Source organism: Varanus komodoensis, unplaced genomic scaffold (assembly GCF_004798865.1).
Source record: "Varanus komodoensis strain SLA01 unplaced genomic scaffold, ASM479886v1 scaffold12, whole genome shotgun sequence".
NCBI classification, from domain to species: Eukaryota; Metazoa; Chordata; class Lepidosauria; order Squamata; family Varanidae; genus Varanus; species Varanus komodoensis.
Genome location: NW_025335349.1, coordinates 16,406,051 through 16,425,328, shown reverse-complemented (window position 1 = coordinate 16,425,328; position 19,278 = coordinate 16,406,051). Strand labels below are relative to the sequence as shown.

The window sequence follows — 19,278 nt, the reverse complement described above, 5'->3', positions numbered from 1 at the left end:
GACAGGTCATTCTTTCATGAGTTGCAAGCAAAAATAAAATTCTTATTCATTCCTAGTCCATATTTCTCCTACTACAGGCCCAAATAACTTGCTTCACAGAGGTAGTGATTTTCAGGGAACAGCAGAATTTTCCTTTTTATATAATTCAAAACCTGCACATGGTGGTGGTAGGAATAGATATGTTATTTCTAGAGTCCGCCCAGACCAGAACATAGGAGTTAAATCCAGAAACATATCCATTTTTGTAGCATAACTTACAGATCAAGCAGTCAATTGAGAAAGAATAAGAAATGACCGCTCTTCTTTCGGATAATGGATCTCCCTTTTCAACAATTAAACTAGCTACTGATGTTTTACCTAATTCCTTATTTTCCCCTTTTCTGATCCTAGAAACTCCTTGCCCCAGTCTTCTCTAAATCTTTTGTCTTAACTCCTCCTTATGATTTGTAACTAATTCTCCCCACCTGTCATGCACTCGGTCTCTATCCATTCCAGTCCACTGTAGGCAATCATTTCTGCATAATCTCATGCAACTGCTACAAGGTCCTATCTAACAATGTTCCTTTACCAATGGAAATCTTCTTAATCCACCAGAGGCTTCCATCAGCACAATAGGGAGGAAGAAAACTTTTGCTGAATCTCACCCTGCAACACCATGTTCCCAGAAAGTTGAAGGATCTTTGAGACAGCAGGGCAGTGGCATAGCAAGCCAAGGGAACCAGCTGGCATTTCACCCTACTCCAGTCCATTGACAGACACTTCTGATAGGAAAATAAGTCTTTTGTCAGCATGGGTCCCCACTGGATGCCACCAAGAGATGGAAAAAATGTGCTTATATGTGTCCAATACCATGCTCCAGGCCTTCAGATTAAATCTTAAGACCAACCTATAGAACTCAGTCATGCTTAGTCATAGCTGTAAGATTTCTGTTCATTAATAGGCAGGAGCAATAGGCAGACAGATATATAAAATGCTCTACTGTAAATGTAGGCTTAGCTGAATGTAACTGATACTTCCCATGTGTGAGACTAACAGGATGGATCTTGTTACCTTTCTATAATAATAGCTTTACCGTGTTTCCTGTTTACAAATGAATGCCAAGGCACTTTCAAAAGTGCTAATAATATTGTGATGCTGCACTCATCCAGATCTTAATCAGATCTAATTATTATTCACAATCGAGAGAGAGAGAGAGAGAGAGAGAGATTCAATTTTCTCCCAAAGAGGAAAAAGATGCTTGAACCTTCTGAAGACAGAAAGTTGGACCCAGACTAGAGTTCAGTTAGGCAAGACCATTTATTCAGCAGATCCACTCTGCATGTAACTAAATCTAGATTCAACCCATGGCCTAAATGAGTTTCTAAATGTGAAAAGCCTGCCTTATTTTGGGTTTTGCTGTTAAGTGTAATGAGATAAAGAAACAGGCTTTGTCTTGTTTTGCATTTTGACATCTTGTGTTTATAGAATTTTGAACATACGATGTGAAAGATATTTATTGTGGAACCTTCTTCCTTCTGTTCTTTCCAGGCCACTCTCCAGACCCAAGCAGCACCTGGGAGGCTAAGGCAAACAGGTCGACAGTGGAGTAGCAAGCAAGTCAAGGAATGGATGCAAGCACAGAACCAGCATCAAGGCAAGACTCATCAGGCCCTTGCCAAAAGCCCGTAGCCCAACAGGAGCCTGCTAGCAATAGCCTCCAAAGTCCTCTACTTTATCATTGCAAAGCACTTGCTCACCTGCCTCTGTTCTGGCCCAGACAATGGTTCTGGCAGGAAGAAGAACAGCAGATGTTCTCTGACTTCAAGCAAGCAAGTGGTAGCAAGGAGACAAAAGACAAGAGCAATAGCAGCTGGTGGCAATGACAGTGAGAAAGGAGGCTCCCAGAGGGAAGGCTTATTGAGGATGCCTTCCCAAGGGCTCTCATACAGCCAAGGTGGCTCTGTTTGTCCTTTTCTCTTGACCTTGCCAGCCTAAAGCATGGATAGCATTTCTTCCTCTTTCAAAGTGCTAGAACTGGGCATGACCTTATGAAACAGATTGATGGGGGTTTCTGGGCAGGCAAAACATAAGTATATACTCACACATAATTAGTCACCATAGGACAGTCTTCCTGAATCTGTGTCAGATTCCAATTTCCATCATTTCAAGTCAAAAGGGAGCAACAGGAATTAGGAAGCTTCTAGCTTAGATGCCATTTTAAAAAGACTAAAAGTTACAGAGGATACAAATATCAAAATTATTAGCCATGTGGTTTAGTGGAGTGCCCGATACTGGAAGAAAACAGCAGGGAAGGTGTCACTTCCACATGTTACATGAGAGCAGAGTTGCTCAGAAATTTCTCCATGGGAACTTCTGCTGTAATTTGCCTTGTCCCATACCTGGAACAGAAGCACAACCTGCAGCTTTTCCCAGTAGGGAACTCTGGTTGTCCCTACCTGAAGGCACCGGAAGGCACATTTAGAATTTGCTGCTGCAAACAGAATGCTGAACTAGTGCTGGAAAGAAAAAAAAAACAATTCAGCAGAGCAAGGTTTATGTTTGTATGGGGCTTAGAGCAATGTATCACAGCCTAGCACCCATCAGATGTTTTTTGAACTAGAGTGCCCAGCATTCTTGACTGTTCTCCACAATGGCTGGGGTTCCTGATAGTCAAAATCCAAAACATCTGGAAGATACCAAGCTGGAAAACATCAGGTTAGAAAGTCAAAAAATGTAATCCTCTACCTGCCTACTCAGAAGTAAGTGCTACTGAGTTCAATGGGGCTTAATCCCAGAATAAGATGGAAGCCTAAGTGTATTAATGCATATGCATTTGAAATTATCACTTATTCTTTCTGGGTTGCAATCACTGGCAGAAATTTATAATCTAAGCAGAAAGTTGTCATCTCCTTCACACTGTTCTGCTACCTGACAACAAATTGTGCTTTCAATATTTGACGGGATTTCCTTATTATTTGGTCATTTTTAGAAGTCCACCCCCACCAAACTTGCGCAGGAATGGTGATCAGAAACACAATCAGAAGTGACTGTTACCACTCGGCAGACATATGGGAAGATTAATGGCTTTATGGCGAAACAATATTATTAGCAGCAGACGCCATCTGTCTGCCCAAAAAAAGTGAAGAGAAAATGCAATTTTCCATGGCAGGTCAAACTGGTTTAACAGCGTGCAACATCTGTGAACAGGGTACAGAAATTTAGACAGCATGATGCTTAAGAAAAATAAATCTGAGTCACCTAGTAGACTAACTTCTGCTGAAATTTGTTATTTAAATCTTTGTATGTATTCTATTACCCTTTTCAGAAGAGATTCCATTAAATAACTGAACTAAGGTAATTTTCTTGTACTGCCCTTCCAGGGACAACTCAGGGCAAAATATCTGCTCTGCCACTAAGCTATGCAGAGTTAAAAGGAATCCAGTTCAAAGTAACCATGTCAGCTACAAATGAACAGTTCTTTGATGTGACCCTTCTTGCATCAAATCCTACCTCAAAACACATGAAGCCTTTACTTCAAACCTGTTGCCATATATGTCTACTTGGATGTAAGTCTGACTTCAATGGAATTTACTCCCCAACAAGCGCGTACAGTATTTCAGCCCAAAACAACTGCTTATTTTCCCTATTTACTCTTTCCCATACATGCCAGTTTAGATTGGGATTGGGAAGTCCTCAAAGAAGAGACCTGGCCTATGGCACTATGCTGCTAACGATGATGATAATTATTATATGGTTCCTAAATTTAATAAATCTATATATGAATCACTTTCTGAATGTGAAGTCAACTGGGCCTTAGAAAGTCTGAGCAACAACAAAGCTAGTGGCGGTGACAGTATTCCAGCTGAGCTATTCAAAATCTTAAAAGACAATGCAGTAAAAGTACTATACTCAATATGCCAGCAAATTTGGAAAACTCAACAGTGGTCACAGGATTGGAAAAGGTCAGTTTACATTCTGATCCCAAAGAAGGGCAATGCCAAAGAATGTTCAAACTACCGCACCATTGCACTCATTTCACGTGCTAGCAAAGTTATACTCAAAATCCTACAAGCTAGGCTCCAGCAGTATGTGGACCGAGAACTACCAGAAGTATAGGCAGGGTTTAGAAGAGGGAGAGGAACTAGAGATCAAATTGCCAACATACACTGGATCATGCAGAAAGCTAGGGAGTTCCAGAAAAACATCTACTTCTGCTTCATTGACTATGCTCAAGCCTTTGATTGTGTGGATCACAACAAATTGTGGCAAGTTATTAAAGAGATGGGAGTACCAGACCATCTTATTTGTCTCTTGAGAAACCTATATGCGGGTCAAGAAGCAACAGTGAGAACTGGACACAGAACCACTGATTGGTTCAAAATTGAGAAAGGAGTTCAGCTATTTAACTTATATGCAGAGCACATCATGAGAAAGGCAGAGCTAGATGAATCACCAGTTGGAATTAAGATTGCTGGTAGAAATATCAACAACCTCAGATATGCAGATGATACCACTCTCAAGGCAGAAAGTGAACAGGAAATAAAGAGCCTCTTGATGAAGGTGAAGGAGAGTGCAAAAGTTGGCTTGAAACTCAACATTAAGAAAACTAAGATCATGGCATCCGGTCCTCTCACTTCCTGGCAAATAGATGGGGAAGAAATGGAGGTAGTGACAGATTTTATTTTCCTGGGCTCTAAGATCACCACAAATGGGGACTGCAGTCAAGAAATTAAAAGACGCTTGCTCCTTGGGAAGAAAGCTATGGCAAATCTAGATAGCATACTAAAAAGCAGAGACATCACCCTGCCAACAAAAGTGCATATAGTCAAGGCTATGGTTTTCCCAGTTACAATGTATGGCTGTGAAAGTTGGACCATAAGGAAGGCTGAGTGCCGAAGAATTGAGGCCTTTGAATTGTGATGCTGGTGGAGACTCCTGCTAGTCCCTTGGACAGCAAGACGATCAAACCGGTCAGTCTTAGAGGAGATCAACCCTGACTGCTCTTTAGAAGGCCAGATCCTGAAGATGAAACTCAAATACTTTGGCCACCTAATGAGAAGGAAGGACTCCCTGGAGAAGAGTCTAATGCTGGGAACAATAGGTGGCAAAAGAAGAAGGGGATGGCAGAGGATGAGGTGGCTAGACGGAGTCACTGAAGCAGTTGGTGTGAGCTTGAGTGGACTCTGGGGGATGATGGAGGTCAGGAAGGCCTGGAGAAATGTTGTCCATGGGGTTGCGATGGGTCAGACACGACTTTGCAACTAACAACAACATTTACACAAAATACTTAAACTTCCAATACTTCATAATTGTATTAAAAGGAAATATTGAAGTAGACAGTTTAATAACAAAACTCCTCTATGTTTTAAAGCAATCTTCCATGTGCCACCTCCTAATCGTGCTTTGGTGTCTTGGCTTTGATTCTCTTTAATTACGTTTTTCTCCCAGCTCTTTCCCAGGACAGTATCCTTTTTTCTAGTCCAAGTAGAGAATGCAAAGACAAACATGAAATTCAGTACCAAGGACAATTCCAAAGTGCCTACATCTGCTTTTAAAAATCAAACACACCAGGTAGAAGTAGATTTCTTCCAGATGCCAATTGATTGCTTACCATCTGAGATAGAATTACATCAACGACACTGTTCAAAATGGCCCATTGGAAATTAATTTAACTTCTAATGACACAATCTTCCATTTTCATAATACAGATTCTAAATTGCTAATTAACTCTGCTATTATATTATTGAACATCTGGTGCACACTTTTATCTTTCTACTGGTCTAATAAGATTGAAGTGCTGATGCATGTATGAAAGAGCAATTAGCCATGATTTACAAGCTTTTTTTAAAAAAAAGTATTTTTGTTATGTAATTGACATGAGACCTATCCAGGAAAGTGGTCTATATTTTTTTAATTAAAAATATAGATATGCACGAGTGCAATATCTTATGATGAAAAGCTAGTTCACTGACTTGACCAGCCTTGGGTTAGAAACATGATCATATTAATAGGCAGAGAAATTAAGCGGTGTTCCCTTACAGGTTCTTTGAAACCTGCAGGTGGCAAAGAACAAACCAGCCCACTTCCCTCAAGCATGTGGTCGTTGGAATATATGACAGTCTTACCTCCTGTCATCACCTTCTCCCACCCCAAAACACATCACAGAACTAGGAGAGGAGCAATGCTCACCAACCAACATTTGCAAAACAGCTATTTACTGAGTAACTCTATTTTCCATTCTATAGTTTTATAGAGAAACTTTCCTCATCTGAAATTAAACTGGTCATTATCCAAAAATTGTCATTCAGTACATCTGGAGTGGAGTCGAGTTTTCTTTCCTTGGAGCTTCTGATTGCCTCTCTGCATGCAGCAGTGTGTCCTTAATTAAAACTTTCATGGAAAGGGCCATTAAAGCTAGACACACAGTGCACACCAAACTGTACTTTGGACTCCCCAGCAGGGCTGTATCTCCCCAGAACTAAAATGGAAAGTGTTTAAGCTAAAATATCAGTGAATGGTGAGAAGAACAGTCATCCTGTATATCAATTTTTTGCTGTCATAAAAAGGTAACATATGGCAAGAAATTTCTAATAGAATTACATGGTGTCTGATACATGCATTAAGCACTATTCCCATTTTGCTTTGCAGAAAAAGATGGAAGGCACTATTCTTGCTGTTTCCACAAACTTCATTATAAATCTTCATTATAAGCACTGTAGCTATACTCAACTACCATATTAAGAATTCCCAGTTGGAAAGAATGGCATTGGATTAACAGCCTTTACCTATAACTTTAGCTATTTCCCAAAAACTTCTTCCTAACAAAGATGTTTGAAGAAGAATGATCCTACACTTGATATTTCTATAAATATCACACTGTATAGGATAATTACTTATGTTAGTGAATTGGTAATGTTTCTACTTTAACCCTTATAATTACAGAATTAATATTTTGTATTACATTTCAGTCAGCAAAAGAGAAGTGATGGTAAACTGCAGAGTTCAACCAATAATTACAGTTGGAAAACACTCATTTATGTTTTTAAACTCCAGAAAAACAACCCACCTACTCTAGTGTTCCAGTTTGGGTTTAACATATCCCCTAAGATGATCTAAGAACAAATCCAAACTGAAAATGTGAAATGCTTTCCGATATCATCAGATCTATTTACGTTGTTGTAATGACTGTTACTGTTGGGTGCCATAGAAATGAAAGGAATGATAATAAACAATAATATGCTTCTACCAAGAAGTAGACTCTTCTTATTCTTTTTTGTACCTTTTGTCCTAGATGGGAAGAAGACCAAATACAAGAGACAAGCAGTACCTATAAAAATATTATCTTCTACAGAATTGTTAAAGATACCAGAGGTCTGCCCACCACAAGAATGCATTTTATGGGAACATTCAGAATAATTATGCCAAAACACAGTTGTTTTTATATGTTTTTGGGCAGCTGAGAGACTGGTAGAAAAAGGGAGAGAATCAGTACTCTGCCAGTTTGATTCTATCAATGTCTGCTTAAATGCTGCCATTTTATTTTCTTACTTTAGGAAACAAACAAATGACAAATGGAAGAGTTTTTAAGATCTGGGTATTCAAGACCTTGACCTTTGTTGTCTCATCTATTTCACTGGAGACTGACTTGAAAAATAGATAGATACCATGAGGTTAAAACTAAAACCACTGCTTTCCTTGCTCATTTGCAAAACATTATTTGAACTCAGTGAGACAAAACCTATGCGTGTTGCTCTGCAGGTTTTGTAAAACAAATTATGTGTAAAACACATCCATACTTTGAGAGTCTGACCTGCTTTGAATATGCATTAGTGAGTAAGTAAACAATACAAACGGATTTCTCAATCCTGGGGAGAGCTGGTAGCAGAGAGGTTATAGCATTTCAAAACTTACATGAGTCTTAGCTTTTGTGTATTTTATTTCAACTAGACACTGAGTGCAGATATGCGTACATGTGTATGTAAAAGGAAGCTGCAAAGATCCCAAGGCTATCTTTAGCATCAAAGGGGTATACCCTCTTTGTCATATATTGGCAAACTTTAAATATAAGTAATGTTAATGATGTGGAAAACTGTCCTAAACAAAAACCATTGCATACATGGATATGTGAATTAACATCTGTAAAACCCAAGCACACTTATTATAGATAGAATGCTTACATTTTACATGTGCATATATGTGTTTGTGTGTATTCCTGTGCCAGAATAAATCTGCTTTACTTATGGAGCAATCCCCAGTAGTCAATGTTTAAAGTATCATTTAGTTTGTGTGCATTAAAATAATAAAGCACCACTGTGTCTTTGAGTTCGATGTGCAAGATGTAACAAGCAAGGATCGCTTTTCTGTGTTAAATGATACTGCTTTATTGGAGCAGCTTCGCTCCACTTGTTTCCCTGCTACTGACACTTGCTAAAGCAGCAAGGGAAAAAATCTTATTAAATCCCTGGCAAAAATCTTTTTCCATTGTTCTTGGAGAGAAGAAGGAAATCTGGAGGTTCACAGAACATCCCTGGTGTACTCAGGGAACCAATTAGGCACAGATAAAACATTCCTTTTTCTTGTATTGCTTGCATTCTGCATCCACATTCCAACTTTGTAATCAATGAACTATGTCATTCTTTCATGAGCGGACTTAGATTGTCTTGGTAATACCCTGCATCTCCCTTGACTGTGTACCTAAGCAGATCCGTCCCCTCATATCAATACAAAGACTTTTGGGAAGGCATCTGCCTAAGACATCTGCAAGCTGGTAGCCTGACACTGTATTTTCCAAGACCTGCCTGCACATGTGAATGGGTGCTAGAGATCTGTACAATGTAAGATGTTGATTCTTTTTGAGAGAAAAGCAACTTAAGACAAGACATTCAGTTCTGGTTACCAGTGTTTGTTTTAATGTACGTACATATCCATGAATTAAGATGCTGAGGATGCTAGTTCAGTTCAGTTTTATTCTCAGATTAGCCAAAACAGCACAAAGGTGGGACTGATAAATGTCTACTACAATGGCACTGTGGCTCCCTTAGGGAAGGAGTATGTAGTGGTTAAAATTTCCAGCATGCTTGCTGCTTTCATGAACTGATGATGTAAATAGAGATTATAAAGCTAAAAATATTGAAGTCATGGCTGGACCAAGGGGGGAAGAAGTGTTCCTAGGTCATGTGACTATACCAATCCACCTTCTGTTAGAAGTACTTGCAAATAAAGCAGGCAAAATATTAAGCACAAACTACAAGGGAACAAAATAGTGGAAGCCAGCTTTGAGGATGCTCACATGGCTAAAAATGAAAATGGCCATTTTCAAAAGAAATGAAACACTAATCTCCACTGACGTATAGCACAGACTGTATAAAGAAATAGTTCAATAAAATGACTGAATTTTGAGGGTCAGAAATCCATACATTAAAAACTAATTGCAGACTCAAAGAGCTATAGTAATTAGAGAAAACATTCTAATTGGTATGGGGCCAATTTTTATTTTATTTAATTTAAAAGGTTTCAGATCATCTTTCAGCCATGTCTTTCCCAGCATCTAATAAAGCACATATGTAACAGTTTATAACAGAGGATATTTCAGAACATATTAAAAACTGCAAGCAAAATCAGTAATAAAGCAGCACAAAAGATCAATGGAGCAGAAAAAGCAATAAAACCAAAGAAAGAAAATGGCAACTCAAGAGATTTTGTTGTTAGACTGTCCTCTAAAGGCCCAGGAGAATAACAAAGACAAGTTCCTAAGGATTATTATTATTATTATTATTATTATTATAACATTTCTATGTCCCAGAAAAGACTAGAGAGTGAGCATTAGGTAAGTGCTCCTGGGAACAGAATTCTACAGTTTGGGTACCACCACTGAAAAGGTCCTGTCTCCCATTGCCAAAATCTCAGTTTTGCTAAGGGATACACAATAAACAGGTCCCCTTACAGAGAGTTTACTGAATACGAGCTTTTGTACGGGACTAGTCAGTCCTTACATATCATAATTCCAATCTAAACATAACTTGGGTTTGTTTCTAGACTTGGACCCAGATACATACTGGAAACCAGTAGTAATATTTGAATCCTGGCCACCAGATTTGCAATCCATTGACGCTTCCAAAGACTCTTCTTGCATAGCCTCACATGCAATGCATCGCAGTGATTAACTCTGAATATTATACAGGCAGTTGGAACCAGCTCTGTGCCAGAACCCTATTTTTGCAACCTCTTCATTTCCCTGCACAAGAGGCAGTCATTTTTTCCCTGCTTTTATTGAAATGATGAGAAGTCTGGAGAAATTTCTCAGGGTACAGGACTTCTGTGTTTATTCTAAGGCTGAGGATGTGCACTCTTTACCGCTTTAGCTTTGCTTTGATGTTATTATTTAAGGAGGAGGAGGAGGAGCTGTGAGGCAAAGGAAAGAGGGAAGGGGGGGAGAAAATCCATCGCTCTGCTCTCATACACCCAGCAGGCAAGAGTGCTGGAAAGCCACAGGGAAGGGCATCGTGACTGTGTCCTCTGCAGGTTTTCCAAGAAGCTCAAGCAGTTGGGAAGCTGAAGGTCAGAACAGGGGGAAATGGTAAAAGAAGCAGTGCATGCACACCCTTGGTCATCTCCTTATACCGAAGCCTTGTGCCCTGAGAAATTTTTCTAGGATTCCCATCCTCCCACAGTTTTCAGGTGGAATTCTTTTTTGCACCTCTCATTCAACAAATAGTCAAAATTAAATAGCTCAAAACATTCAGCGCAGTACTGGTTAAAGCATTTTACCCCAGCTTATCGAAAAGCCAAATAATACAGTTGTACGCAAACATTCAATATGCTAAAATTGTCAGGATGTATATATGTCTGAAGATGAAAGAAAGAAATCTAGGAACTAGTAAATGATCCAAGTGGAAATTATAAAGCACAACAGTCATCTTTGACTACAACAGCTGTCTCTTTTGTCCTAGGAGACAAAAGCCCCCATGACCAACCTTAGGAGAACTCTGCTCCCCTCTGTCCTGAACTACCCATTTCTTCTTGAGCAGTTTACTCACTGCTTACTCCCCTGTTATGCAGCATGAGGAAAGCCAGGACAGATACCTCATCAAACTGGCCCCCAATTCCCATCAGGATAGGACTCAGATCATTTACTACTGAGAAGCCTTGAGCTCACCACATTATTTTAGGGTAGCCATGTTGGAATTCCCAGAAAAGGAGAAAGGGCTTAACTGAAAAAAAGAGGATGAGAGGGCAGTGATATGCATAAATTTGGCATGTTAGTCAATATGTATAAATGTGATTTCAGAAATATTAATAATGTAACAGAGACCCATGTGCTGGCCTGTTCCATCTGCCTTTTGAGCGCCAATTGCTGGTGACAACTATTCATATTACTCTTTCATCTTTAAGCTGGAATTGGACATGGCAACCCTTCAAAGAAAGGATGCAAAGAATGGTCCTGCTAGAAGAGGACACAAGGTCACCCTGCATTGCTTCCTGAAGGCACACGGAGCTCACAGTCAAGGACAATGAAATAGTGGCAAATTATGTGCAGATGCAGATGCTATGAAGAGAAGCCACAAAGAACTTCTCCTGGCCAGTGCCAGCAACTGGCTGCTTCCCTTCCCAGCTAAGTCTCTCCTTACTCTTTGCAAAGGGAGGTAAAGAACCAGTGGGGAGGTGGAAGAAACAGAGAACTCTGTAGACCTCTAGGGACATTGGCTGCCACAGCTAACCGTTTCTTTCAGGGGTCACTTTAGGCACACAAACATTCCAGTTGATTCTGGGGCTGAGCAAACAGGCAGTCCTGCATTCCTAAAGAAATCAAATACGATAATCATTACAATGTAGCCCTGGCATGCATTTCCTTGCTCTGAAAATCAGGCTTTGCTGAACAAATGCATTTGTTCTAGATTTTATATTTTTAATACAGGGTAACTCAGCAAAGATGAGCCATATTTATAGTGTTATGTTATTTTGTTTCATAATTCCAGGGTAATAAGGAGAGGGAGAGAGAGATTAATGGCACAAGACAGGCACTGACCTTTTAGTGCTAAACATAATGATGGGTGTTGTGCTTCACATTTATGGGAAATCAGCACTCAGAGTCTTGTTCCTGTTGACCTGGTGGGGAACAAAAACATGAAATCTTCAGACTTAGTAGGCAACCTGGCATGAACATTAAGAAACCTTCTCTACAGGATGTATTTTGTTTGAACCTGATGAAACACAGACAGGTTTGAGAGGATCAAGTAGCAAAGCAGGTCTCCAGGCTCGGCACACATGGCCCTGGTGTTCCCCTGCTTCACTCTGGAGGCCACCCCACTTGGAAATGAAGATCGTGGCAACAGCAGCAGGCACTTTACAAAGCATTTCTCTGCCTTGTGCTGGTCTGAGTACTGCCTGGCCACCCTCACCATTGTCTTCAGCCTTTCCCCTACTAAGCTCACTAGACAAGCCAGGGATGCACAGAAGTGCATAGCTCTACAAGCAGCAGCAAACTGCCAAAACAGCTGGTGGAAACAGTTTCCATCTTCATGGTCCCATAATGCCTCAGGGCCCCACCATGCACTGCAGAAATGCCCAAAGGCATTCCAGTGTAATAAGGATAGTGGTGGCAGCCACAGCTGCTGACACTCTCTTCATTTCTCACAATCCTGAGCCAGCTATAAAAAGGAAGGTGAAAGAAAATTAAAGTCATTATGTTGCCAGCCCTGGTGAGTCCTCAGGGACACATGATACCAGATCCTGGGTATTTCAACAGAAACATTTAGCTCTAAAATCTCATGGGATTGATAGCTAAGAGAATCCCATGATAGTTTGGGTACATGAGGGTGATATTAGTAGCAACCAAGAAAGATGAAAACTGCAGCAGAACAATGCTGAAACAATGAACGTGTGCCAACCAGCTGGGAAGTTTTGAAACTCATGAAGGCAAAATCAATATACAGTATAGTTTTGAGTCAGCCCTGTATTAAATCCCAAAATCCCATAATCACAGATGGGTAACATTCAAAGGGATCTTGGTGATCATCAAATCCATCTTTCTGTTCAATGTCTGATACTAGGCTGAAGGCCATCTTATGAGAGAGGATCAGCATGGAGATAACGAAAGGCCTTCACTCTACATATACCAAGAAACTGCTGAAAAATCAAAGTCATTTAAGTTTAGGATTAGGGAGCAAGGAAGCAATTTATGAATCATTGAAAAAGAGAGGAAAATGAAAAGCATCACTCAAAAAGAGAAGAAAGGGGAGATTCTGCAGGAATCACTACGAATGGGCAGGCAACAGTTCCATGGCCTTTTATCATTATGGGATTTGGAGAGGATGGGTCTTCAAATGGGGACATCTTCAAATAGACAATGAACCACTGGCAGCCCTTCAATTGCAGGACTTCAAACAGAGGGCTGGAAGGCACATAACCACTCTGGACGTATGTGTTCACACTCTAAACATGAGTCAGCAATCAGTCCTAAAAATGATGTTCTCATTATAGCTTGTAGCATGTACACACGCACAAATGCAGGGTTGCAATTGGCCCAATCCATCCATCCATCCAGGCTGCAACCTGAAACTCCAGCCAGATAATTGGTGGCTACCAAGTTCAGCATTTTGGAAGGATGACTAGCAGGGTGCTCTCTGTTCTTCCTCGACCAACTGACTGGCAGTAGGACCAACAATTTGACTATTTGAATACTACAGCCTGTAGGTATTACCCTGACTTACACTTCCTCACAGCAGAGTTTGCCTTTTCTTCTTCTTAAAAGTGTAGTTGCCACATAATATATTCAAGGATTTAGCAATTTCCCCTATGAGAAAAAGAAGCTGCTGGAAAGCATTTAGCAATGCAAAGACTCTCAAAGCAAACACTTTCGTTTGTTAAGAATAAGTTAGATCTGACTGGCAGAAAGACTTTGTACAAAGCCTGTTCTTAATTTGGAAAATGCTTTAGGGAAGTTCACATTAGCATTTTGATGTCACTCCAGGTAAAATGTCTTGTTAGCTCTAGCCTAGAAGGAGGAGGAGGAAGCCATAAAAAATCCACAAATGTATCTTTCATAACTCTTGATTTCCGCAGTGGTATTTTCATCTCAGTTCTTCCAATCTTCTTTTATTTATCATCACAGCTTCCCTCCATTTCTGCAGATCAGTGAATTAAACTAGTGCATCTCACTTGCAGAGATACCCCAAGGGGCAACAGTGCTCTTCTCCAAACAGCAGAAAGCACCTACTGTCTTCTACCCCAGAATTTGTCTCTCATGCACCTACTACAGATACAGAGGAGAGACAAAGTAAGCAGTCCAGGTTAGAGCATGAACTACTGTTTAAGCATAGGTTTCAGTTATATTATACTCAATTATTGATACTTAAACATTACGCCCTGCCTATGTATGCAAACATAGCTGGGAAGATTTTTTATGTGTTCTACTTTCCAAGGGGGAAAACCTTTCTCCCACCCCCCTTTTTTAATTGCAAAGTTCTCAATCAAAATTCCAAAGAAAGTGTGTAGAGGCTGGTGGTGCTAGCAGAGAGGAGTAGACAATAATAGCAATAATGTGAAGAGTAGAAATAATAAATGCAAAGTTTTTTCTTTTACAACCCACCCACAATTATTCAAGTGTTGATGCACAGCAGTGAGGCAGCTTTGGCTTTTCTCCCACAGTAGCAGAATGTACCCTTTGCATGCAGAAATCCCAAGTTCAACTGCAGCATCTCCCAAAAATGTGGAGAGCCACTTTCTGAGGATGAAGAATAGAGATGCAGGGACAGTGCTCTGACTTGAGACAGCCAGTTTTCTATGTGCCTTATTGTAATGCTTGAAAGCACTTTTAAGACACAGCCTAACCCACATGCCCAAAGCCCCCCAAACTTAGACAATATGGGCATCCTGTGCAGGGTGGGAGGATGCAAGGGAAGCAGTCTGATGTGCTGTCAGGATACTGTGTGGCCTGACAGTGCCTGTCTTCCTGTCCTCCTGTCTCTAAAACACCCACAACCCCCTTCTCCGAGGGTGTGTGCAAATGGCTGGCACAGTCCTTTCTGTACTGGCTGCAAGGAGAGGAAGGAAACACTCTTAAGTTCAGAGACAGAGCGACAAGGCCAAGCAAAATGTCAACCTCACAGGAGGTGTCTTTGAAAAATCTTATGGCCATCACTAGAGACCTTTGGCTATGGGCAATATAAAAATGTAGTAGTAGTAGTAGTAGTAGTAGTAGTAGTAGTAGTAGTAGTAGTAGTAATAATAATAATAAGGCACTGCTCCTGGGCTTTTTGTTCGCTTGGAAATAAATATAAGAAATGACCAAATACAGCATGGAAACAGGAGTTTACACTTCAGTCCCAGTTCTTTCCCATAAAGTTCCTCTACTCTAATATCCAACTGTCTGTCCATCTATAAATGGTTCTGCATATTTCAAACTGCATTGTTTCATTCTGGAGGTAATGGGTTGTATTATGAGAAATATTCATACCAACATAACCACATCACACATACCCACTTTCAGATTTCTGCCTCCATGGATATTAATTGGAATGTTTACATTGCATAAATACATCTGTAAAATATAGCTTGCCCTGAAATCTATATTCCCTATCTCTGGAATGTTTTACAGAGGGGAAAGTTGGATGTTTATAATGATTTGTTTCTTGAGAAGCACCAAACAGTTGGGGCAGCAGTTCTGGAAAGAAAACTGTCGAAGTATCAGAAACTTGGAGTGCTGCTGGGTAGTTGCATAATGCTTTGATATATACTCTAAACTGTTTGGGCTTTTCTGCACAAGGAATCCACTATATCTACTTTTGGTTGTCTGCAGAATTGAATCCCAAACTCCACAGAAAGCGAATGATATAATTACACAAATAGGACTATGCATTCTTTTTCACATGATCAATTAACATTGTGTTCTCTTCTCAGAGGAGAGGAGAGGAGAAGAGAGGAGAGGTCCTAAAAAGCAGGAGCAGAACTGGAGGATGGCAGTGTCATCTGAAGAACCCAGAAACAACCATAAGAAAGGAACAAGTAAACAATATCCAAAGCTCTTAGAGCAGCAACTGCTAGGCCAGTCCCCCTTACTTATAAATACAGAGTTTTCCCCAAAACAAAGATTCTGGGGCAGACTTCTTTGCTATTGCAGGATATGCATTCCAGCAGATGATGTGTGGCCTGATACTATGCCAGTTTACTCAGAACTAAGTCCCAGTAATTTGAATGACGCTTGCTCCCCAGTACACGTGCTTTGGAATGTTGCTTTAATAGGATAATGTTTACTTGCTTACATATAACTAATGGATGCCCTCACTCCACAACCCTTTCCATTGGCCAAGTATATAGACTAATGAAATAATAACAAAAGCTTATAAAGAAACAGGTCACCTCTAACCCATCAGATTACTGCCTGTGACAAGCTGACAACGAGGACAGGGATGTAGCCAATAGATGTAATCTAGCTGCATTTCAAGACAGCTTTGGAGACAGAGCTGCGTAAATCACTGATAACAGTGCAGTCACGAATTCGTGCTTCCTTGCTGGGGAACTCACCACTGGATGGTGGCATACTTGACTAGATGACAGCTCTGCAGAAGGAGAAGGAGAAGCAAAAAGTGGCACTGAAACAGATTTGGCTCTAATCTACACTGCACCTGATCTTAGTTAAAAGGCCCCAGTCTAAGTGTCATTAGATTATTTATTGCTTATGCATTGATAAGGCAAATGAGTGTTACAGTTCATATTAGAGCCAGCAAAGGGCAGTGGTTAGAAAGCTAAACTGGGATCGGAAAACATTGGGGTTCAAATTTCTGTGGATCACTGGAAGAGTCAGTCTCTCTCAGCCTGACCCAGCTCAAATATTGTGATAGAAAGGAGGTCAGTGTGAGATATATACCACCCTGCCATTTCATATAGCAAATTTTAATTTTATTTTTTATTAAAAATCATTTTAGGCTGCTTTTAAGGGTAGAGCCCACTCAATATGGCATACAAGATAAAATGTAGAATTGCAAAATGAATACAGTAGAAATCTATTCATGCATACTCAATAAAAATGTCATCCCTCCCCCCCCCAACACCCCCATAAAAGCAGCAACCCATTTTATGCAAAGGATAATGAAAACAGGTTGATCTTCAAAGCCTTCCCCAAGCCCTGCAAAGAAGTGGCCTGATGAAGCCCTGATGGAAGCCAATTCCAGAAATGCAGAGCCCTGAAAGGCCCTCTCCCTCACTCACAGCAACCCAGCCACCCATGGAAGCAACCAACTAGGCTTCTATGGATGCTCACAGACTGCAGACCAGGTAGACAGGTAAGGGGGAAGGCAAACCACCTAACTTGTATTCAGACCACATGTGGGCTTAAGGTTAAAACCAGCACTTTAAATGTGAACTGCACAGGCAGTCGGTTCAGCTGATTCAATATTGGTGTCACATGAGAAGGCTCCCCAATTCAATATCCAGGTGGCCATCTTCTGTCCCACTTGAAGTTTCTGCACTGTCCTCATGGGCATCCTCATGTGGAATACAAGACAGTTGTCCAGCCTGGACATCAGCAAAGCCAGAGGTCACAGATAAGGTCACAACTGGTGTATCAACTGAAGCTGATAAAAAGTACTCCTGGCCACTGGCACCATCAGTGCCTCCTCGGTTAGCACCAATGCCAGACACGCTCCCAAGCTATGCAATTAGTCCATGGGGAGGCGGGGGGGGGGACAGGAGAGTGCAAGCCCATCTAAAAGCAGAAGTATTCCTATTCCAGGTTGTTCAGTTTCCCTACCTGTCTTTTGAGAGAGCTGGATAAAATATCACTTTAATTACATTTTTATTTACAAATTAGAATAATGTTACCCATGCATAATTCACACTATAAAATATTATCCAACGTTCTCTTTTCTTTTCCCCTGAGACTATAATTTTATAATATGACAAGAGTAAGTAAAATAATCTGACTATAACTCTCAGATTAATTACCTTGGGCAATTAATTAATCAATTAATTGTAAATTGCACTCAAACAGAAGCATAATGGCTACAATTTCAGCCAACAAAACCCTTTTTTACTTTCAAATAAGATGGCCCATGCTGTATTATTAACAGAATAAGATGGGGTTGATTAGATCAGATCCCTGCTAACAAGTAACATTTCTTCAGAACCGAGAGACCCAGATCCACACATGAAAACCTACGAGCTGATTTTTCAGACTTCATGGCTAGCAAACCAAACATCCCCTACAATTGTTTCCAGATAATTTTTGAAGCATCCCCATTCGTAACATTTCTAGATTTCCTCAAGCAAGTCACTTTTATGTCTAGTGTAGTGGTTAGAATGTTGGACTAGGGACCTGGGAGATCCAGATTCTATCCCTACTTGGCCGCAAAGCTCACTGGAGGACTCTGCGCCAGTCATGTTGACACCGGAGCCTTCCCCAGAACACTCTGTGATTTTATCTTTTGGAAATGATTGGTCCTAAGATGGGCCATGTATCCATGTGAAGCATAATCATCTCTGAAACTGCATCTCAAATCCAGAAACGAGGTTGGGAGCACTAGACAAAATGGTGATCCAGATACAAACAACAACAAAACAACTACAATTTTCTGCCCTAAAATTTGATGCAACTGAATTTTGCCAAAATTTTGTTGCAAAGACTTTTAACTGTTGTGAGGGATTGAATATCACTGTTTACTGGAACTGGGTCTGTAAGCTTGTTAATATAATCTTCTTACACTGAGGTTCCCTTTTATGAATAAATTATTTTATGCTTGTAGCACATTCCATTTAATCATGTATTCTTTGTCTTCCTAGGCAAGATTTTACAATTATATTTTTACCCTGAACACTGCTGGGCTTTTCTGCCCTGTAAGAGCCTTTCTCTCTAGATTAGTTTGATGTCTATTCCCTCTAGATTTTCACCTATGTGCGTATATTTCTTGTATCAGAAATAGAACCAAATGTTTACTCAAGTACATTTACAGATATATCACTAGTTTCCTTTACTAGAACTGCTTACACTGGGTCCATTCACACAACCATGGAAGGGGAAATAAGCCACTATGTGTCCCAGTCACAGGTCAGAAAGATCTGTACAATTACTGTCACTGGCATGCTTGCCATGTCATGTGAACCCACTGGGGGTGGCTTGCTGCTGTGGTGCTTGCAGCTGCTCCACCATGTTTTGAAGTATCTTCTCCACGAAAGGGACATTTGCACCTTGGTGAGGGTCAGCAAATACTATTGGGCCCAGAGTGGATTTCTGCAGAAGTGGCTGCATTTACTACCTCCTTATTGACAGAAGGAATGATTTCTTCATGCAGACATTGCCATTTCCTG

At 40.4% G+C, this 19,278-nt stretch overlaps 1 long non-coding RNA gene across 1 annotated transcript in view; it reads right to left on the bottom strand.

The window, feature by feature from the left end:
• The window catches only part of LOC123019157, a 142,511-nt gene that overhangs the window by 93,473 nt on the left and 29,760 nt on the right, over window positions 1–19,278 (bottom strand). The window contains exon 2 of the long non-coding RNA XR_006413868.1: window positions 12,005–12,084. This is a non-coding gene — a long non-coding RNA (uncharacterized LOC123019157). The remainder of the gene's footprint in view (window positions 1–12,004; window positions 12,085–19,278) is intronic.